Genomic DNA, 24,212 nt, shown 5'->3' with positions numbered 1-24,212 from the left:
GAGCATGTCTTGTTGGTGGGTATACTCTGTTAGTCCTGTATTTAGCGTCATCTTTCTGTCTTACTGCTTCTCCTGACCCACTTCTGTCCATCATGTTTCCATGTAGGGGACTCTGGCTATCCCAACATGCCATGGCTGATCATGCCTCTCCGCAACCCCAGAACGGCTGCCGATCACCGGTACAACAACGCCCATGGGCAGACCAGGCGAGTGATCGAGAGGACTTTTGGCCTCCTGAAGAGCCGATTCCGGTGCCTCCACAAGACCGGCGGCGCACTCCCATATGCACCGGTGAAGGTCTGCAAAATCTTCCTCGTGTGCTGCATGCTGCACAACATGGCAGTGGAGAAAGCTGTGCCACTCATCCTGGATCCGGATGAGCAGGAACATCCACCCGTGGAGGATGAGATGCTTGGTGACGAGGCAAGTGATGTTGAGGAGGAGGAGGAAGAGGACATCCGGAGTAGGCTCATACGCAACTTCTTTGCTTAGTGGTGAGTTGCAGTGTCTGAGTGTGCACGCATTGAGCCTTGTGTGGCAAGTGTTGCAATGTGTGGGTCCATCTGCATGTATGGCAAGTGAGTCAGAGGTGTGTTTGAATGTGTCACTCGAGTGATGGTGTAATAAAAGAATGTCTTTCCTGAGACACTATTTTCACCTAGCATGTTGACAACCTTATACGTGTCGAGTACATGCCCATGCATGCGGATGTGCTTCTTTTGGCTCACTTCTTGTGTGTCTCTCATCCCCAGGTATTTGCGCATGCTGTCTGCTGGTGGCATAGTTGTGCTCCTGCTATTCCTCATGAATACAGCAACGTGTGCTGAATCGGTGTAACATGCATGGACATGTTGAAAATTCTCCTTAGGGTAAGGGATGCAGCACGGCTTTTTGGGTGTGGTATTTGTTTGGAATGTGTGTGCACTGCTCCTGTTCAGGTTTGGTTACTTTGCATACATGTAGAATCACCATGGGGCACATGACATGGAGCTGGATTCACCTGAATTGATAGTCACACTTGGTGACAGTCATCTGTAATGTGATTGTGGATTGTGATGAAGGCATCAATGTGTGTAACACTGCCCTCGGAAACATACGGGATGCACCGGGTTGACATAGTGTGGGACATCCCCATTAGAGGCTCAATGGTGAATAGCAGCCTCTCCGTGAGCAGCACGGGGTGTTTGCCTCAAACCCGTCACTTGTGTGCCAGTTCTATGGATTTCCTGCATCTGTGGTGCAAAGGGGGGTGCCAGTGTAGGTCCCACATGTTCATCCACATGACCTGTGCATCTGTTAATATATATGCATTTGCCTTCTGGCAAACATGACTAATAAAGGTGTCCCTCAGCCTCCAAGGTGCCTCATCTCTGTCAATGCAGGTCTCTTGCCACTGTGCATGCGGCATGTCTGGTATAGTTATCACAGATTGTGCATATGAGTCTATATGTAGAGTAGCAAGATGCAAGCTGTTTGTCAGGGATTATGATATGTATTGTGCATGATGTACATGGCTGTGTAGGTATTTTGGCATCTCAGTCCCCACAACGGCCACTTTGCTGCATGTGCATCCATTGTCTGTGTGTGTGCCATGTTGAACCAGACACTCCTTCCTTATCATACACCTTTTGCAGTAGTCCTTTCTGACATGCTTGTGTTTGTGTGCAACTTGTGGCATGGTTTTCAGGACATGGCGCCTGCTGCTGCAGGTCCTGCAGCAAGGGCACACAGAGTTTCTATATTTGCCCTCACACACACGCCTCTAAGACGCACCCCCCTTCCTCCCTCCACCCATTCATTTTGGTGTAATCTGCTTGTGTGTGACACAGTTGCAGTGGCAAAGGCTGGACCGTCTGCACATGCTACGTGCACATTGCACGTGCCTCATGTCCTTGCATGTGCCACATCATGATACGCCATGATGTTGAGGCAACACACCAAGCAATGTCCATCCAATACATCTGTTGCATGCACTCACGCATGCACTCATCGCCCACACAACACCTTTGCATAATGAGTGTGCAACTCCAACTGCCTACACAGCACTGGCACGCCTTCCAGGCCCTGTCACACCAACCAGGTCATGTCCCTCCTACTCCCCACCGACACTGTACCCCAACAAGGCCATGGGAGTGGTACTCCAGGCCTCTGCATGTAGTATGGTGTCGTTGTGGGACACATGGCACAGGTATCATGTCTCAGCGTGTCAGTCTACAATGTGTCCAGGATCCCCCTCTACACCATGACATGTGCACTGCATCTCATCATCATCTGGTGTCCCATTGACAGCCAGGTGCTCCTCACCCTCCCCAAAGACGCAGTCCTTGCCAGTTCTCATATTGAATAATGCATGGTATCCATTGGCAGATGGCTGAACATCGGCCACCTGATGCTGGACTTGTACACGACTGAGGTGTTCATCTGTGGATTGTCCCCTTACAGCTGGGTCAACTGCTTGTGTCCCACCCACAAGGGCCCTGCACAGGCACACAGTGTCCACGCACACGAGCTGGTGTGCATCATGGATTGCTTGCTCACATGTGCTATGCTGATCACCAGCATCTGTACCTCAGGCTTCAGCACACTCTGCATTATGCACAAGATCCACAGTTCGATCCACCTCAAGGCAAGACAGACCATCCCCCAGGTCAACTACAACATCGTGTCTAATCCTACCCTGCACTCTACGGACAAGTACGTTACAACTCCCATGATACTTGTCCACATCCAGGGTGCATCTGCACAGCTCTGCTTCAACATCCGGCGACCCAGCCACATCACCGTCCAACAGAGATAGCTGCAATGGATCACTGTCAGCTGCAGGATGACCTTCACAATCCACACCCACACTCAGGATGCAGCCCACGACCACGACCCCAACACAACCTTGTGGCACTGTCATCCAAGACCCCTTTGTGCCATCTCCATGCATCCAACCTTGGCCTGGCCACCATTCTCCACATCCACCTGACTCCAGCATGCAGGACATAGTTCTCCCACCTGGCTACACATACCTGGGACTCCCACCCCAGGACACTCCACATGATCCCTGACCTCTGCGCATGACTGTTGCTCTTCGAAACAGGTCTGTCCACACAGTTGTGCAGGCACCCCCTCAGCTGGTTGGGCCCATCACGGGTGAGTATGGTGCTCCATGTCTGTATTGGATGATACATTGTGACCCATGTGTGTCCTGTGCCAGACTCAGACCCCAGGGTATGCATGGTTGGAGTTACTTCAAAACTCAGGCATGGTTTGACTTTCCACCACACACATGTTATGGAATAATGCAAAATGACGGCATCATCTCGTGATTTTTATGATTTTTATTAGTGGTGGGGTACGTGTTTGGGGGGATGTAAAGAGGTGCTCGCCGGGTGTCTGTAATCCAAAGTTCACAGGGGGAGTTGGGATCCTTGCCATTGGAAGTCATCAGAGTCCATGCCACAGTCTTTGTCAACATTGGTCAGACAGTGACCAGCAAGTCCATGTGGCAGAGAATGTCATTGGATGAGGGGCTGCTGTTGCGCCAGAGGGCCAGGTGCCAGGCCAGGTGACCTGGGAGATGGTGATGGTCCGCTGACTCTCACGGTCTTTTGCGTGGACGACCCACCTTCCTCCGGGGACCCTCAGAAGCAGGCCGTGACAATGTCTGTGATGCTCCGTCGGACGAATCCTCCTCCTCCTGATCCCTCCCTGTGGCTGGTGGTGATCTTCGCCTGGTGGCACAGGGAGGGTTACCCATGTTTTCGGCAATCCGATGGAGTGAACGGCTCATGTCCATTTGCACCGCCACGAGCTCAGCCAGTCTTGCCTCCATCCGTCCTTGGTGTTGCTGTTGACTGGCATATTGCACGGCCTGCAGGTTCTTAATCTCATTAAGGGTCTCCACTACCTGGCTGATGCCCCTGGTGTCACGCCGGTATGTGTCCAGAATGTTGCGGACGTGTGACATAACGGGTTCCTCAGCTGTCTTGTCAGGTTTGCGCCTCCGCCGTCTTCCACTCCCACCACCCCTGCCCACTTGAGCCTGGCCTGCCGTTGTGGGCACATCGGGTCTCTGGGACCCCTGAGGGATGGCATTTGCGGGGTCGCCTGCCTCCTCCTGGGTGCCCGGAGTACCTTGTCCCTCCTGGTCAGACTGGCTGCGTTGTTGTGTGCGAGCAGGGCTCCTGTGTGTATCCTGGGATGTGGCAGGAATGGGGGTGGTGGTTGGCACAGTTGTACCTGACGCAGGTGCTGCAGGTGCTTGGGCACCAGAGGGGCCAGGTTGGTCGGGGTCATCCACGAGTGGTGAGAGTCGTCGCTGCCGGTGGGATCATCGTCACGCCGAGCCGGGTCCTGTGATTCTTCCCCCCCAGTGTTGGGGGGAGATCGATGACATTGCCCTGTGTGTGAGAGAGAGACAATGTTAATGGTGTTTCATGCGACATCCATGTTTCATACATATTCAAGTTGGCACAGTTCCTCTGGTAGTTGGATATGTCTAGCATCTCACAGTGCACTTGTGGATGTGTATGTTGTGGGGGACAGATTGATATGTACTCCTGGTTATTTGGCATGTCTAATGAGTGTTGGGATGCTTATTCGGCTATGGATTGGTCTTGTTGTGTCACATATCCATTGTGGGAGTGCCAATTTGCGTTGGCTGCCCCGGGGGTGTGTGCTTGTGTAAGGGGGGGTGTGTGTGACCGGGCATGCTGTTGGGTGTGGTGTGATTAGTCATTGGGTCTACCAGGTGATGTGTCTATCCCCTCATGGTGCATGCTGGCATGACAGTGAATGTGAGTTCCTGTGGTAGGTAGGTGGCATGTGGAGTTGGTGTTTGAGTGTACAGTGGTCACAGGATTGCCTTGTGCTGTCTACAGCAGGGCCAAGTGTCATCTACCTTGTCTGTACTTGGCAAGTCCCTGTGCATTGTGCATGGTGCATGGGTATGTCCCTTGGCCACAGCCCTCAATACTTTTCCTATGTGTGACACACTCTTTGTTGTTGCATCAAATTTGAACGCAGTAAGCAGTGTAGCGAGTGTGCGTAGCGAGCGATGCAGAACCGGATTGCGTGTTGCACTGTACGTGGGCAAATGGTGCTTTTTCATATCTATTGTAGAATTCAGGTAGATAACTTATGCATTTGTGACTGGGTTCTAACAAACACAGTAAGTGGGTATACTGGGTGTAAGGTTAGGTTTGTGCCTGCAGCAAGGATCTACTCGTGCACAGTTTGACACATGGCCCAGTGATTTCCAAACAAAAAAGGGGTGTTTCACGCACTGCCAGACCTTGTCAACATGCACACAGTCCACCTGCTGACGAGCGGACATGCCCACACCACCCAAGGGTGATTTTGTCTCCCTCTGTCTCCCTCTCTCCCTCCCTCCGTCACTCTCCTCCCTCTGTCTGTCTCCCTCTGTCGCCCTCTGTCGCCCTCTGTCTCCCTCCCTCCCTCTCCCTCTCCCTCCGTCTGTCTGTCACCCTCTGTCACCTCAGCCCAGCTACCTGGGCACACACACTTTGCAGGTCTTTCAAAGGCCATTGGCTTGTTCATGTGGCTTTGTTTAGAATCTCCCGGCCCCCATTGGGCAGAGTGTCTCTGAGTCTGCGCTGCTGCGGCGGTGTGTGCTGACACTCTTTCACAGTGATGCCACTTCATTAGCTGCTGTTATGTGCAAATTGGGCCTTCATACCCATGTCATCCTGTGACGCGGCCACCATTTGCAGGCGACACAGTACAGTGTCGGTACACACTGTTTGTATAGCTCTGCCCTAGGCCATATGGGCTGAGTGCATTGGTGTCTGCTTCTGAGTTGCACAATGTTTTTTTGGAGGCCCACCCTCCCGGCATCACGGACATCCTGTCTTGTGTTGGTGTTTTGTGTGGCCTGTGACTTGGCATGGCCTTGCTTGGTGCATGGGGCATGGAGCCGCTAGTGGCATGTGCGTGTTTTTGGAGTGTGGTTGTGTCCGGTGATGGCTTTGGGGTAGTTGCGTGCATTATTGGGAGTTGGGTTGTTGATGCGGTTCCCCCCATGTGAGGTGAGTTGTTTCTGTACTCACCAGGCTGGGCGACTCCTTCTACTCCGTGTACTCCCACCGGCGGCAGTGTGCGCATCACCTTCTCCTCCCAGGGATGGTAGTGTACCGGTCTGCGGGGCGGGCCACCTCCAGTGATGTTCCCCTGGTTATATTCGTCAGTCATTTTGCGGCGGAGCGTCCTCCGCAGATCATACCACCTGGCTTGGCATTCATGCCTGGTCCTTCTGATGGGCGCAACAGCATTCACCCTCTCGACGATCCTCTGGCACATGGCTGATTTTGCTGCTACGCTGGTCTGTCTGACCAATGTTCCAAAGAGCTGTGGCTCGACTCTGATGATTTCGTTGACAAGGATCTTCAGTTCCGCCCTTGTGAACTTTGGATTCTTGTCTGTGGGCATGGTGTGGGGTGTGGGTGTGGATGGTTGTGGGTGTGTGGGTGTGGTTGTGAAGGTGTGTGTGTGAATGTGATGAAGGGGTGTTTGTGAAGGTGGTTGTGTGAAGGTGTGCAAGTGTAAGGTGTAGTCAAGGTTCAAGTATGGTGCTGTGGGTTGTCTGTGGGGTCTGGCAGCAGTGGGTCTGTTGCAAAGGCTCATGGTTTGTGTGGGTGGGCCCTTTTTATTGGTCCATTTGTGGGTGTGGCTGTGTTTGAACTTTGGGTGGGTGTGTTATAAGAAGTGGTAGTGTTTTGGGCCTCTGTTTACCTGTTTGGCTGTTGCAGGTCAGTGTATTGGATGGACTTGGGCTTGTTGGACGTGTTTAGTGGTGTTGTGCGATTCGAATTGACTCTCCTTGTGGTGTTTTGCAGTGTCCTGGTTCAGTACGTGTGTTTTTCGCGTCTGTAAGGTGCGTACATCGGCCATGTTGTTGTACAGTGCTCACATTTGCTATGGCTTGGTACGACTCGTACATGCGCAATGCTGGGTGTGGGTGCTGGTGTAGGGGCCTGGGGTAGGGTGCGTACAGGCACGGGCAGGGTGTAGGGGCCTGGGGGTACATGCCGTACATACGGGAACCGAAGGTACGGCGCATACATTCGGGGGGCTGGGGGTACGGCACGTACATACTAGGTGCTGGGGGTACGGTGTGTACCCCACCCCCATATGGGCAGTGCGTACCCCCACCCCGTAGGTACAGAGCGTACCCCCACCCCACCCCGTAGGTACGGAGCGTACCCCCACCCCCGTATGTACGGTGCGGATACCCACCCCACCCCGTAGGTACGGAGCGTACCCCCACCCCCGTATGTATGGGGCGTACCCCCACCCCACCCCACCCCGTAGGTACGGAGCGTACCCCCACCCCCGTATGGATGGTGCGTACCCCCACCCCCCCTATGGACGGTGCGTACCCCCACCCCGTAGGTACGCGCTGGGTGTCCGCACCGTCCATGCGGGGGTGGGGGTACGCGCCGTACCTATGGGGTGGGGTGGGGGTACGCTCCGTACCTACACGGGGTGGGGTGGGGGTTCGCTCCGTACCTACGGGGTGGGGGTACGCTCCGTACCTACGGGGGTGGGGTGGGGGTACGGCGTGTACATGGGGGGGCTGGGGGTGCGGCGCGTATTTGGGGGGGCTGGGGGGTGTTCGGCGCGTATGCGGGCACATGTTTGGACGTCTCCATGGTTGCTATGGGAGTTAGCTCCGTACGGTGTTTTTTCCATACGGTTGTGCAATCGGACGGACGGGACGGATCGTACTTGCGCGCTCGGACTTCAGTTCACCAATTCGTACGTAAAACTGTCCGGGGACGTGTCGGACACTTTTTCCAACCCGAGGACGTGTCGGGGAATTTTCCCAATGCGATTCGTATGGATTTTTTAACATACGAATCGTACTTGCCAGTTTGTACGGGACTTGTACGATTCGTACGTAAAAAAATCCGGATACGATTCGTACGGGGAATATTTTTAACGGATCGGAATCGGCACCATTATGTCTATTATATATTCTGTCCACTCAATATTTTGGAGTCGATATTATGTCCTTTCAATATTAAAAATTCCATATTTCGTCCGTTTACCCTTTGAGCTATTTGAAGCTACAGAAAAAGATGGAGACCAGATGTAGAGTCCACAGTCTCCATCAGGCGAGCATCATTCAGTGAAAGAGAATGTTGAGGGTGCTGTTATACCAGCAAACACTGTGATACCGACCACTGGATTGAGAATACGCATTTCCAAGACAGCAAAAACTCATTGAAGGCATAAACTAATCTATGGTAGAAAATCTCATGAAGAGTAGAGGTTGGTTTGGGATAAGGAAGTTCCCCTCGGAGAGTGAATCAGCTTTATCAGAGTCAGAGATCTCAAGCACCTCCGATGATTGAATTCCAGCTGAAGAAACTGGCCAAAAACTACAACCAGCTGAAAAAGACTGTTGACGGCTAGAGTGGAGACCAGAGAAGATTAGGGAAGACAGTTAGTTAAAAGAACAGGAATAGGTTGACCAGACAGACAATGTGGATGAAAGTCTGGACTTAATCAGTACCAAACGACCCAAAGGAGAAGGAAAATCAACCGCAAGAATTCAGTCCCAGACCGGCCGCATCTGTCCAAATAAAGTTTGACTTTGACAAGTACTTGACTGACATTGATGAGCCTCCCTGAGACTAAGACATGCCACAACAAGAGACTATACACATTGACTACTGACAAATGTTGGAAGAACTGTCAGCGAGTTAGGATAATGGTCATAGGACAATAGCTATGTTAGGCTTCCAGTTGGTGCAGAATAAAAATCTTGGTAGCTTTTGAGATAGTCTAGAGAAAATAAGATAGGAGTTCTTGCCTTGCCACGGACTGCTGTTTTCCGCCTGGTTTACGGGATAGCGCTGTTCTCCCCAAGTGCTGCTTTGCCGCCGGAGCCCTTAGCCCACCTCCCGCCGCCTCGCTGGAACCACCACCTTGCTGGCGAGGTTGCCGAGTGGAGTGAGGGCGGAGGACTTCATCCCCCAGCTGCCCCTGCGGCTACACGCATCATTCTGCAGCGCCAGGAGGCGCTTAAAAACGTTGTAAGCCCCTGCTGAGTGGGGTTCTTGCCTTGCCACGGACTGCTGTTTGCCGCCTGGTTTACGGGATAGCACTGTTCTCCCCAAGTGCTGCTTTGCCGCCGGAGCCCTTAGCCCACCTCCCGCCGCCTCGCTGGAACCACCACCTTGCTGGCGAGGTTGCCAAGTTGAGTGAGAGCGGAGGGCTTCATCCCCCAGCTGCCCCTGCGGCTACATGCATCATTCTGCAGCACCAGGAGGCGCTTAAAAACGTAGTAAGCCCCGCCTCGCAGGACGCGAGCGGGACGCCGGGCTAAGCCCGGGCAAAGGGCGGGCCCTCTTAGGCCCTCAGAGGCCGAGTGAGGCCGGGCAGGGCCCATTCATTTTCATTTTGTTTTCATCTGTATTCCTCGATATTATTGTTTGTCATGGCCCAGAGTCCCGACAAAGTCATCCTTGAAAAGCCGGGGGGGTTGATAAATGGCTCTCTTGATAAATACTTTACAAGGGTCCTCCCGGACGAAGACAGGGAAAACATACTGGCAGAGCGCAGGGCAGAGCGTCGACGCTCTGTTGAAAGTTTGAAATCCAGGGCTCCCATAGATCTCACGCTCCACGCCCTTTCCCATGATGGAGGTAGCCCTAGTGGTAAAGAAGACTTTCTTTCTCAGGAGAGTGTCCCACTTTTGCTGCGAGATTGTACTCCCATACCTTGTGTTCCCATTGACCAGGACATAAGTGACACTCCTCTTCCCAGTCCTATCAGTACAGCTGTCGACCTGACCACCCAGACCCCTATCCGTGGCAAACTGGATAGGAAGAAGCCAAAGAAACCAGTGACGGTTAAGATTCTTGGTCCACCACCAAGTAAAAGAAGACGAAAGGAGGGGGGGGGGGTCTGGTTAAACCCAAGATCAGTCATTTCGACTTTGCTAAGCACACAAAGCCTGTTGCTAGAACTGTGCCGGCGACAGCGGCCGTACCAGCAATGTAGCCAAATTTGGCACTCCCCCCATCATCTGCACACCTTGAAACAGACGCTAACATCACTGAGTTATTCCCTATCCTTGTTGAATCGCTGCTGAAGGCAGCACCCTCTACTGCTTTACAAGATAACATGGGACATCTAATTAGGTCTTTCATCCTGCCCATTATTGAGAGTTTGAAGAGGGTGGAGAAAAGACTTGCGGACATAGAGTCCGTTATAAGCAGCAAGGTTGATTCTGTCAAGGCTCAGGTGAGTGTGGCTGTGCCACTCACTCCCATGGCCACACTACCTATCAATAATGCCCCCAAAGTCACATCCCAATCTACCAAAGCTATATTACAGCCTTCTAGTCAGGCAGATTCTAACCAACAAAGGTTACTGCCCCATAAGCATGTAAATAAACCGGCTGGTAATCCTGCTAGTGAAGTCTCGAGGGGAAGGGCAAAGGCACCCACAGGGAACACGTGGGAAGAGTGGGGAAGCAATAGACACACCAGGGCTTTAGCGAATAAAGGGCCACAAGTAGAACTACCCCCAGAAGCTGTGCCCTTTGTGGTTGTTCTGACGGGGGTGCCCACATTGGCAGACAACAAGAGGGAAGGGTTCGCCCAGTTGAAAAATAAAATCATGCACTGGCTCAGTATATACAGACCAATCATAAAGAACATCAATGGTGAGATAGTGCACGTTAGGCGACTCCCTTGGCTGGGTGGCAGATGCAAAGATATCGAGGGAGACTTAGTTGTAGTTAATTTCAGAGATCCACGCGCGGTTGACTATATACTAAATTGGCCTACGGGAAATGGTAACAACTGCATCATCCCCCGTGCCTTGACATATTTTTATCCTAGATCCCTGGTGTTCCCACCAACCCACACAAGCGGACAGGCTCCCACTCATACAAACTTCTCAATAGCATACAACACTAGGCAACCGGCACATGGACAATACACAGCACCCGCTGTTGATCCCTTTGGGTGGAACATCGTACCCCCTAGATTTAACAGAAATACCAACAGGAGAATGGATCATTTGAGACCCTTTACACCCCTGGAGACAGTAAACAGGTTTGATGTGTTCACTGGTATGGATGATTGCGACTGAAGATTACAGTCTACGCTGGGCATGTGGGGCCGATTATTTGCCGCTAGCCCAGTGGGCAGTGATTATGAGGTTCTTATGGAGTCCATCAGCCCCGATAATGGGAAAGTGGCTCCTATGGCAGACAATAGTTCTGATAATAGTGAGATTACAACCACCACACAATTATTGTCTTTGGGGTGCAATGGTGACAGTAGTTTATCCCCAAAATCAATAGGCCCATTAGAAGTTACCACCGAGCCTATCCCATGTGTGCAGGGTGGGAATAAGAGGGTTATCCCTGACTTGTCCGCCACAGGTTACAAGGTTATCCATTTGGTATCTTGGAATGTGGCTGGGTTGCAAAAAAAGATGGCTCTTCCAGAATGGAATGCGTTTATCGAGAAGTTCGATGTATGCATGCTCCAAGAAACCTGGAGTTTGCTCCCAGTACACAAATCCGGTTATGCAACTTTTTTCTTGCCCGCACTAAGTTGTGGGAAGGGCAGACCAGCAGGAGGCCTACATGTCTGGGTGAAAATTGAACTGAATTGGGATGTTACCACCCACGAATCAGCGAGTAGGGATATCCAACATCTTTCATTCGCAGGGCAAAACAAGGGCAGTAGGATAGATTTATTTAATATCTATTCTAGAGGGATCCCGGGGGATTCAACCTCATGTACATTAGCGACCTTAGAACAGGCACTAGCCAACTGCCCCCCAACCTCTAAAATTATCGTGGGAGGGGATTTTAACTGTACATTCGAACCCCTCAGTGGGGATGATCCCTTGGGCACAGAGGAGGAGGATTCTAGATGGTCCATTCCAGCCCTATCATTAGCCCCAATCAGAAAATGGTCAGCAAAGGCAATACAGATCAATGCCCTTACCGTGGAATTCAACTTAAGAGCGCTAAATGGCAGGAAACCCTCTGACCGTGCTGGAGCGACGACCTTTAATAGGCTTAATGGCCCATCTAGAATTGATTATATCTTATTGGATGTCACATTGTGGTGTGATCTAATAGATATGGAGGTGGTACCTTCGCAGGATAGCGACCACAACCCCTTATGTACGAAGCTAAGGTGGTGTAAACTAAAAGGATGTGTGAATAATGTCCCTTTGAGGTCAACCAACGAGGTTGTCCCTTATAATGGTAATCGTAGGCTGAAATGGGATAAGGTTCAATCCCAGGATGGTAATCTTGCGAGGATCAGGGCGCACGTAGCAGATCTGACTGTAGAGCTGGCAGATCTGGAACTGGGAAAAGGTAGTGCCCAGGGGCCGTCCTTCGCCTTGGCTTATAAAAACGTAATAGAGGAAGTAGGACAATACTTTTTAATCCAGGGTAAAAGTGGTAGAGTGAATAATAAACTGCCCAAAGCCAGTAACCCTTGGTACTCGGACCAGTGTAAGGTAAAAAGGAAGGAGCTAACAGTTGCCCTGCTTAAAAAGAATCCCTCACTAGTTAGAGTGGCTAGGAAGGATTATGCGAGGGTAATGGTGTTGGCCAAACGAGAGTGGGAGGAACAACACTGGCAGGATCTCAAATCTGCAGCTAACATGAAGAATGCAACGCTGTTCTGGAAACTGATTAACAAGGCTAGGCAGTGAAGCATGCCACTAATAGCTAACCACATAACAAATCAACAATGGTATTCCCACTTCTCTGCACTGTACGGCGGGATAGATGCGACATGTTCATCTCCTTCTGATCCAGATAGTAGGGCCCTATCTCCACTGGTGTTTAAGGAACCATTTTTGGCCTCTAAGGTAGCACTGGCCATTAGACACCTGACCCCGAGGAAGGCTGCTGGCCCTGATGGGATACCAGGGGACCTCATTTTGGAAGAACCTGTAGCTTGGGCTAAACTTATTGCCCTAATAATGAATTTGATTTCCAAGGGACACCCTGTGCCAGACTCGTGGAAGGGAGCAGAGGTGGTAACTGTGTATAAAAAGGGTGCCAGAGATGACCCTGCCAATTACAGACCGATCAGTCTGATTGACGTGATCCAGAAGGTGGTTGGCAGGGTCATTATCTCGAGGGTGGGTGTCTGGATGGAAGAGGAGCATGTCCTTTCTCATTTCCAAGCAGGGTTTCGACAAAAGGTGGGCACGATGGACCAGGTCTTCCGCTTCTTTGCGATCTATTGGAAGTTTGTGACCATCAATAAAGGTAGCCTCTACCTGGCTTTCATAGATCTCAAGACGGCGTTCGACCTGGTCCTCCGTGCAAGGCTGTGGGATATCCTAGAGAAGATGGGCTTCCCAGGGCCACTTTTGGGTTTTATTGTGAAGCTCCACGAGGGGAATTATGCGAGGATTAGATGGGGCACCCAGGGACAACTGACAGAGAGGGTGCCCGTGAGGAGTGGAGTCCGCCAGGGATGTGTTATGGCGCCGACCCTGTTCTCCCTCTTTGTGAATGGAGTGGTGGACCATCTGAGAGAGGAATCGGCTGACGCGCCATCCCTGGCAGGGGAAAAAACACCTACCCTACTCTTCGCGGACGACACCATTTTGATCTCTAAAACCCCCGCAGGCCTCCAAAAGCTCTTGCACCGTTTCAGTGCGTCTTGTACCGACAGAGGTCTTACCATCAACACCTCTAAAACAAAGCTTATGGCCCTATCACCCTCCAAGAGATTTAGGAACAATCTCTCGCTTAATGGTGCACCCCTGGAGTTGGTAGATTCCTTTGACTATTTGGGTGTTAGGGTAAATAGCCGGATGAATTGGAAAGATCACTTGGCCAAAATGTTATTAAACCATAAAAGAGTCTCAGGGGTGGTCTTGAGAGAACAGCGGGAGTCGACGAGTAAACCTGTGGCACCGTCTCTCGCAATTTATGAGGGCCAAGTATTACCGGCCGCCCTATACGGATCCGAGCTGTGGGGGTTTGAGAATACATCAGAGTTAGTTACATCTGAAAACAAGTTTATGAGAGATCTGGTAGCCCTTCCAGTTTCCACCCCGCTAATCCCACTACGGTTAGATTTGGGTAGGCGCTCCCTTAAAGACTTAGTGCGCCTGCGCCCACTACTTTTTTGGGTATGATTGAGAAGGACCCGGGAGCTTCATAACTATGCAGCAGCTCTAGATGAACTTATTCTGCTTAATACAGGTAATAAGATCAAGTGGTTGTGCAATCTGAGGCAGATGGTTGTGCAATTGGGATTGAGTAAATCATGGACGAGCCAAACACCGCCCCCCAAGTTAGTGATCAAGAAGTTGTATTGGGACTGGATCCAGGAGGAGGCCACATGTAGAGGTGTAGGGGGTCCTCTCACTGAGCGGTTCCTGGAGTTCAAATGGACAAGGAAACTTGAACCTTTCCTTGACTTCATAGAGAAACCCCTGGATAGATCACTCTACCTAAAAGTTAGGCTCGGGACTCTTCCGGTGAACGACTTCACCTCCGGGTGGAACAACTTGGGTGGTCCAATGAAAGCTTGCCCTGGTTGTGCAGCCCCTAACGAGTCTGTGGCGCATTTCCTCTTTGCCTGTCCAGCATATAGGGTTGCCAGGAAGATATGGTTAAAGCCATTATGCAAGGGGCTGGGTCTCAGATGTCACAAAATGGCCCTGCGGGTTCTTTGCACCCACACGACCTCTACTGCTATGGTGTGTGGAGTAGCTAAATACTTGGGTAGTGCATGGCAGACACGCATGAGGAGGGCTAAGTCCCTCCCTCACTCCACCTAATTGCTAGAGGGTTTCCTGGTAGGATCTTCCCATGGTTCCTGGTATCTGTTTTTATTGTATATTTTATCAAATTAGAATTTGTGTAGTATGTGATGTTGTATGTATTTAAGGATTGGTGGGTTCTTGTTTTTATCCTTTTTGTACTGTATAAATTGCATACTTTTATGATGGAATTTTTTTTATCGAATAAAGTATATCAACAAGATAGGACCAAGAGAGCTGAACCTTTTATCTGAGATTTCCTTGATCTGATTTAATTAACATGGCACAGCAACGCTGCATAATTTTGTTTGTGAGTTTGGCAGTTGCCATTTCTGTCTCCATGTTTGGATGGCTGTTAGATGTTTATTTGCTAGGAGGGGATATCCCCCATGTTTCAATAAATTTCACAGTTGGATCTGTAGACAGATCTCCATTATCTGAGTATAAAGTCTCACATGTTTCACAGCATGAGAGTGTGCATAGTTACAATGTGTATTATCAAATGCTGACTGAGTATATATAGGTTATGGAAGTAGAGGATTGCTTCCAGTGTCTGCAGCCAACGGAGTAGTATATTTTCACCCACCCATGTCCTACTCTTTTTCCTGTTCCATTTTCTTGAATCTTTTCTATCAGCAAGATACCATTACATTGTTTTATTCACATTTTGGTGACCCCTCAGAAAACGTGCCGGTTGTCAGAGTGGAAAATCTGTATTTATGGGCTACTAAAGCTATTTCTCTCTTTTATAAAGTGTAGGAAAGTAGGATCATTCTTTTATGGTTACCTCTCCACATTTTGCCTGCTGTCAGTATGTTTTGACTGTAGTTTGCTGGGATCCTGCTAACCAGGACACCAGCATCTGTGCTTTCTCCCCAAAACTGGCTTTGGTAAGTACTTTGGTATCTACACAATTGGGTACTGGTGTACCCTTATAAGTCCCTAATGTATGGTACTGACTGAGGTACCCAGGGCATACGTACACCAGGGATCCATCATGGGTATCAGCATGTACTTTGCCACCCATGGGAGTCCACTTAAACTTTGACTACATGCCTGCCAATACAGCCTGTGTGAGATGTTGCTTGCACCTCTCACGACAGATATAAGTTTCCTTATATCTGAGATCCCTACACTTAAAGACTAAAAGACTGCCCTATGGTAGGCCCTTCAGTCCTGAGGGCATGGTACTTGGCTATAAGTATGGGGTGCCCCTGCATGAGTGGGACAGCCCTCCAAAACCCCGGAGTTGATTCTCCAGGCTTTGTAAGTGCGGTCAGCCATTTTAAGACAAATAGTGAATATCAGTCATTACGAGATGTCTAACTACATAATGGCTACGCTGAACCTGGTCATGTTTGGTATCAAACATGTTGGAATCATACCCCAACACTGATTCCAGTGTTGGAGGCATGTTCCATGTATTGGGGTCCCCTTAGAGGAGCCCACTGTAGTCCTGGTTAAAGCCTTTCAGGGTCTGACAGCAAGCTAATGCCGACCACAGACACTGTTCTGCCCTTCTGCTGCTGAGCTGATCTCCAGCAGAGAAGGTAGAACAATAGGTTTCCTGTCACAGGGAGGTGTGCCACCAAACTGCATTGAGAGGCAGTTTATTTAGCACTACCACGTTTTGTAGACCATTAAAATAGTTACAGAAATTCTAAACACTCCTGGGTTGTACGCCACGGAACAGTTATTTTCCTTCACAGGTACATTACCCTATATAAATTAAATCATTTAAAACAGCTTAAAAGGAGGAACGGGTAGATGCTTATTGTCTCTTCATTTATTTTTTCTCATTTTTTCTCTATAGGTCTCCTTCCCTGCTGCCCCCACCCTTTCCTTCCCTCGATTGATTGCTTCACTGATTTGTGCTGTAAAAGCAAACAGACTTGAAGCTATCGAGAGGTGGACCATATTTGAGCAGCGTTCTGATCCCGAGGAGTTGGTGAACCCGACAATAAGCAAAATAAAGTGAGTCTCTCTTCCAAATGTCTTTCTCTGCTCTAACATGTAGAGAGACCTCCTTTGTGTAGGATGTTTTTTTTTATCACAGGAAGCACTGGGGATGACTCTTAGCTTGAACACCCACAGCATGTACATAATGAGGTTTGAGATCTTCCTGAAGCACTGATGGTGGACAACAGGGAACAGGCCTGGCCTAGAAGCCTTTGCTTCTTGGAAAACTGAGGCTGGGGGCCCGCCTCAAACGTGGCTTTAACCGGAAGACTCTGCTGGGGAGGAGTATTCTGCATCTTTTAACCAAAAGGCCTCTTGGAATTTCTGGAGTAGCCTGGTCTCACCCTCCTCACCTTGTACCATGCTAAACCAGACTCCATTTTGTTTTGGTAATTAATACTGTGAAGCCAACCTCAAGGTTAAACATCAGAACATATCAGCTAAAGCATTCTGAGAATCTTTGTTTCAATGTTTGAATTACTTACCATGTATATTCTCTCTATTGCTTTTATCATGAGGTAATTGATTCATTCAGGTACAGCCTAAAGTGCTTGATAGAGTCCTTTATATTCATTCAGTGATTACTTTGTGCTTCCAATCCATTAGCTATTCAGCTGTCTTTGCTCAAGTGGTGGTCTAGCAGTAGCCGGCAGCGAACAGATTTGGACACTGCCAGATAATCTGACAGACACTCCAAAACTCATAAATGCAGACTCTCACACATATACTGGCACAGTGATATAGAATTTCCCACCACTACTGAGTAATGCATGCACTTCTTAGATGCAGACTCACACACTGAGGCACCAACAGGGATACACACACCACTATTGACTTAGACACACATTCAAGTACTCTATGACATAGATTTGCAAGCTGAGGCCTGCACAGTGACAAGCATTCACCCTCAGCCCCTAACTTAGATACACACTCATGGACTCATAAACGCAGACTCACTCACAGAGGCACAAACAGGGACATATTCACACACTGCCACTGACTCACACAGGCCCTCATGAACTCACAGACACACAATTGCATAAAACCACACTCAGGAACTATTTTACACAGACTCACATACATAGGTTTACAAAGTATCATGGATTCACATATTGTCACTGAGAGGCACACTCATATACTCAAACAGACTGTCACACATAGGCTTACATATAGCAACACTCCTTTGCACAAAGCAACTGACTGAGACACATTTTCATACATGCAGACTCAAACACAGAGACACTTATAGAGACACACATTCGCACACTGCCTCTCACAAATTCACAAACCCATAGATGTAGACTCACACACATAGGTTCACACACCAGCACTGACTCACACTCACAAAGGCATAGATGCAGACTCACACCGAGAGGCTTTAATATGAACACACCTTCATACACTGCAACTGAAGTCGGACACAAATCCATGCACTTATAGACACAAGGACACACATTTGCATAACCCCTGGAGTCAGAGACACACTCATTCACTCATAGACACAGACTCTCACAGAGACGCACACAGAGTGATTTGCACTCACACACCACCACTCACCCAAGCACACACTCACACACACATAATTGCAGACTGGCACACAGAGATGCACTGAAATAGAGGAGAAAATTTTAAAAATAGAAATGGGTACAGAAAGTATTACAGAATAGATAGGTAGGGAGAAAGAATTCAACTTAGCAACACATATTTATGAAAAACTAAAGAGATTGAAGAAGAGCTAAGGGCCTTACTTAGAGTTTGACTGATGGGATGCACCACCACAAACAAGGAGGATGACCGATTGGCCTTATTACAAGTGCAATATATAAAACAAGACTTGTAATATGGCAGACAGTATATATATCACATTTGGAAGGGTATCTGTAGTAGTTTTCCTTAAAAATTTATTTCACTTTATGTACTATTCTGTTCTGCACAGCTGATGATGTCATTGTCAGAGCAATGAAATGTTATAGTTTGAACTCCAAGAAACAACAGATCAGTTGTTCCCTGGAAGCGGTGGAGATGGACAGTCATTAAACTAATCGTTCTCACACTTAACTGTCTTTGGTGTGATTACTACAAATTTGGCAACGAGTTGGACTGTCCCTCTCTCTACCTACATGTGCTGTGCTGAGGTTGCCTCGCATTTTCTGCTGTTCCAGTCGTATGGCATTCCTTTGCTGAAAGGGCTGCAGTTTGGCCCTCTTCATCCACTGCGTGTTGGTGGACATCGCTGACCTTCAACTGCTGTGTGTGGGACATCCTTATGACTTATCTCCCACTCTAGAAAGGACTGCTGACAGCTGATGGCTTTGTGTCCTCCAAGGATTTACTCCGTGATTCTTGCTTGAAGCTGGTCCTGTGATTGGGCCACCAACTGTGAGTTTCTTGTCCGTTTCCTGTTTTTTCAAGCTACTCTTCGTGTGCCCCGTTTGTCGGGAGCTTTCATTCTTGTGCCCCGCTTCCTTGCGATCATTTGGAGCCAGAGCTCTTTCCTCCTCTCCTTATGGTGGCAACTGATGATGCACTAGAACTTTGCTGTGGTATTGGTGGATCTTCAGCGTCATGTGCTCCTTCTGTTCGTTTGCATGTGGCAACTGATGACGCTCTGGAATGCTGCAAGGCTATTGGTCTCTCATCAGCTTCATTTGTGAGCGTCCCTCCACTGGCTGTGTGACGGGCGCACAGCTGCTCTTCCAACAGAAGCGCGCTGGTTAGCCCACGTCATTAGTTAGAGACGTTTTCAATCGTGTCACAGCTGTGTGGAGTCTACACACATACAGACCTGGGAAGTACATGCATTTCAGTCTGACTGTTTGGCAACAGGTCATTGTGAGTCTGTTGATTTTCCTTCTGACGTGATGCACTGTAAGTTAGGTACTTTTATGTCTTTAGGGGTGTGTGCCAGCCTGCATTTCCTCACACATTGTTATCTAGGTTGGTAACCTAGCAACGTAAAAGCGAATGTTTTCCTTTCTTACACCTTTGTGTGGAGTGCCGTTTTTCAACAGAGCTATCGGTAGCTAGGGTCCGGACGCCTTGCTGTTTCCTGGCATAAACATTCGAGTGATGCACACTAAACAATTTTGCAAGATTACTTTTTAGTACATTTCACAGCATATTTCCTGGCATCGTTATAGTTAACCCCTATTCTGGAAGTCACTGGATAGTTATTTCAACTAATTGTCTTTTCGCCTTTACAGTGTGACAATGTTTCTGTTTTTCTGTTAACAATATTTCCTTTGCAGGTGTAGATTAATTAGTGTTATACCTTTCTGTTTCATTGCTCTGCATTTCTTTTAATTGTTTTCTAAAGATGCAAAATGTACAACCATCTCCTCTGTTTTTACAGCTTTTGTGGGATGTCCAATCAGGTACAAAATATGGTTCAGAGCTTTTGAGGAGTATTTAGGTGCCATGGGGGTACTAGATTCAGTGCTGAAAGGAAAAGGTTTATTTTAGAACATAATCTAGGGTTTGAGGGGCAGGCAGTTCTAGAACACTTACCTCCCCTTGAAGTCGTTGAGGGGAAGACGAATTGAACAAATTTGATCAAGCTGTGAAAATGCTGGAGAAACAGTTCAATGAAGAAAGTAGTCTAGTAGTAGCCAGACATACATTTTTCACGAGAGTACAAGATGTTGATGAAAGCATTGTATCTTATGTTGCAGCTTTACTCATTCTTGCTTCTGAGTGTGAGTTTAAATTTTTTTTATCTCAGTTGATTCGTGATCAGACAAAAAGGTCCAAGAAAAGTTACTCACTTTAAAAAATCCTTCTTTACAAGAATCAATTACCATTGTGAAAAGCATTGAAATATCTCAGAAAGCCTTGAGAGAGCTTAAGCCTTTTGAAGAGTGTTGTGGGTGTGGTGAAGGAGCGTAAAGATCTAGGTGATAAGTTACAGGGAGACAGAGACAAACCACACAGTGAGCAAAAAGGGAGTAAGTTCACGTTTTCTAAACCTGAAAAAAAATAGGTTTCTCAAAAAATGTTTGTACAAAATGTGGTTTCCCTTCCCATTTCCCTAATTCTCGTATTTGCCCTGCTAAGAATGCTTCATGTTGGAAGTGCGGTAAACAAGGACACTTTGCCAAAGTGTGTGGGTTCCGGGGCAAGGTCAATGTTGTGTATACTGAGGAGGATAAGGATGATTCTGTGAATGAGATTGTGAGTTCATTGACTGATGTCACTGTGGTTGTTAAAGATGACTCGGAGGATTGTGTTGATCCTGTTTAGATGTGTTGGTTGATGGAAAGTCTGTACAACTTTTGGTGGATTATGGAGCACGTATGACTATGCTTATAGAAGAATTGTTTGAAAGCGTGTGGGGAGACAAGAATATTAATCCTCTAGACAGGAGTACGGTTTCTTATGAAGACAGGAGAATTGAATTGAAGGTATTTTTTTAAACAAGCCTTGTTTTCAAAGAAAGGCAGATTCGTGGGATGTTTTATGTAGCAAAGAAAGGTCTTAACATTCTTGGGTGGTACCATCAGGGTTTATTTGGGATGACTCTTAGACCTGGCACTGCTGAACAAGTCTCATGGTCGATGATTTCCCTCGTGGTGAGAGCTTTGGCGTATGGTTCAACAAATTCCCCAGTGTTGTTGCTGACGCTTGGGATGCGTCAAAAGTTATAAACATTTTATTAAGATTAAGGAGCAAGCTACCCCAGTCAAGCATAAGGGAGAGAAGTTGGCCCAACAGCTAGGGCAGTCAACCTCGAATCTGGGGAGCTGGGTTCGAGTCTCGGCAATGATGCTGAACATCCTGTGATTCTGGGCAAATCACTTAATCCCCCATGCCAAACAAAAATGAATGTGTGTACTAATGTAACGTAACTGGTGCTATGTAAAGCGCCCTGATACCCGTTTCGGGTCAAGTTCGCGCTATATAAAACTGCAGAAAAAAAGGCATAAACTGCGTAACGTGGCTTTAAGTATTAGGGATGATCTGTCGAGTGAGCTTAAAAGGAGGTGTGAATCGGGTGTCATCGAATCAATAGAGTCCTCCCTTTGGTTGTCTCCCTTGGTAGTGGCTCGTAAAAAGAATGGTTGTCTTAGGGTGTGTGTTGACTTACGCAGCTTAAACAAAGAAATCTAAGTAGACTCCCATCCTCTTCCTGGGATTGATGATATTTTCTCTCAGTTTGAGGGTGCCAAAATGTTTTCTAAAATTGATCTTGCCTCCACCTATCATCAGGTGGAGTTGGATCCTGAGTGTAAGCATCTGACTGCTTTTGTCTCTCCTGTTGAGACTTTTCAGTTCAGAAGGTTGCCTTTTGGGCTAGCTTCGGCAGCCTCAGTGTTTCAACGTGTCATGAAGAAAGTCTTGAAGGGTGTCCCCGACACTGTTGTTTTCCAAGATGACATTTTGGTTGCAGGAAGGTGCAGGGAATCTCATGAAAAAGATCTCATGGTTGTTTTGGAGAGATTACATGAGAAAGGGATTGTTGCTAACAGACTCAAATGTATTTTTGGGGTGGAAACTATTGAGTATCTGGGTCACTGAATTTCTGGTGACAGGATAGTACCTAGAGAAGGTCTCATCGAGGCTATTGTGAATGCTCCATGTCCTGTGTCAAAAGAGCAGGTTTCCTCTTTTCTGGGTATGTGTGAGTTTTATACAAAGTTTATCCTCAATTTTACGGCTAAAACTGCACATATGCGAAGCTTATTGAAGAGAAAAGTCATTTTCGTCTGGGACAAGCATTGTCAAGATGAATTTACCAATGTCAAGAAAGAACTAGGTTCTTGCAAAATTATTACGCCTTTTGATCCCCATTTCCAATGTACTGTGTCTGTGGATGCCAGTTTGGATGGTTTGGGTGGAATGATTTCTCAGTTCAAGCAGAGTAAGGAATACACTATTGGGTTTGCCTCACGTACCTTACGCCCAAGTGAAAAGAATTAGTCTGTAATTGAGCGGGAGTTGCTGGCATGCAGTTGGGCTGTCCAAAGATTTAAATGTTTTCTGTGGGGGACGACTTTCAAACTTTTGACCGATCACAAACTGCTTATCCCCATTCTAAATGGCAACATTGTGAAGGAACACACCAAGAATTGCAAGATTGAGTCGAAATTGCTTTAACCCCTTCGGTGCCCGCCCCTTTCCCCGCCCTGTGCCGGCCGTTACATTAGCGGGCGGGGTTTGTGACGAGCTGGACTCGTCATGGGCACAGCGCCACCGCGGCCCATGACGAGTCCAGCTCGTCACGGGCACCGAAGAGGATAATACGACTTTGAAGTTGCACATATCCCTGGCGGGAAAAACACAAGGGCTGATTTTTTCTCAAGATCTCCTTTACCCTTGGGGTAACAAGATCTTGATGATGATGATGAGGAAGAGTGTCTGATTACGGCTGTGGGTGTGTGCAGTCAGGGATATTTTACTGAACGAGAGTGGTTCTGTGCCATGGAGTCTGATTCTGTACTCAAGAGAGTTAAGGGTTTCATAGTGCCCGGTTGGCCCAAGAAAAAGCATTTGGACAGTGAGCTTCACCCTTTTGCAAAGATTGCTGATGAGCTTACTTTGGAGGGTGGTGAAATGATCATGCGGGGGGACAAGTTTATTCCTCCTGAGTCTTTGAAGTCTCACTTCGTTGATTTTGGCCATGCTGGTCATCTTGGACAAACAAGTAATAAAAGAAGGATCCGATCTGTCTACTGGTGGCCTTTCATGGATCGTCAAGTCAACGATGTTGTAGGGGGATATTTTACTTTGACCAGTGACAAAGTCATAAATGTTGTTGTTCCTCCATTATAAGAGGTTAATATACAGAATGCTCCTTGGTTGAAGTTGGCCATAGGCTTTGTGGGTCCTTTCAATGTGTTACCCACTAAATACAAATTTGCTTTGGTTGTTGCAGATTATTTCAATAAGTGGTGGGAGGTTCAATTCATGTCTGATCGAAATACACATGAATGTATTAATTTCTGCAGTGCCTCTTTGCCAGAGAGGGTTTTCCTAAAGAGATCGTATCTGATAATGGGGTGCAGTTTACCTCCAAAGAGATGTCTGCATTGGTAAGTCAATCTTGGATTTCACATTGTCATGTTGCCCTCTATCACCCATAGGCCAATGGTTTTATTGAGCACACAAACTGCATTTTGGTAGAGTGTATTCAGTGGGCTGTTTCGTCCACGTATGATATCAGGGGACCAGTTCAGAGTATGTTGTGGGCGCATCGCACCACTCCCAGTCCCATCTCGTTCTCTGGCCCTTTTGCTCTGCTGCGAGGCCTCTTTTCATATGTGCCCGGCTTGGATGAAAAAATGGGGTACACGATTTTCATCTGGACATGATCAAACTGATGTCAAGACTCAAGTCCACCCTATTGTACAAGAGTGTGGATTTAAGTCTAGCATTCATGTAGGAGATTGGGCGAGAATTAAATCTCCTATCAATGTAGCTAAAGGTTTGTCGAAATATGGTCCTCCTGTTCAAGTGGATGTCACTTCACGTTT

The sequence above is a fragment of the Triturus cristatus genome, chromosome 8, assembly GCF_964204655.1.
Source record: "Triturus cristatus chromosome 8, aTriCri1.1, whole genome shotgun sequence".
NCBI lineage: Eukaryota > Metazoa > Chordata > Amphibia > Caudata > Salamandridae > Triturus > Triturus cristatus.
Note: the sequence above shows the minus strand (reverse complement) of the source record.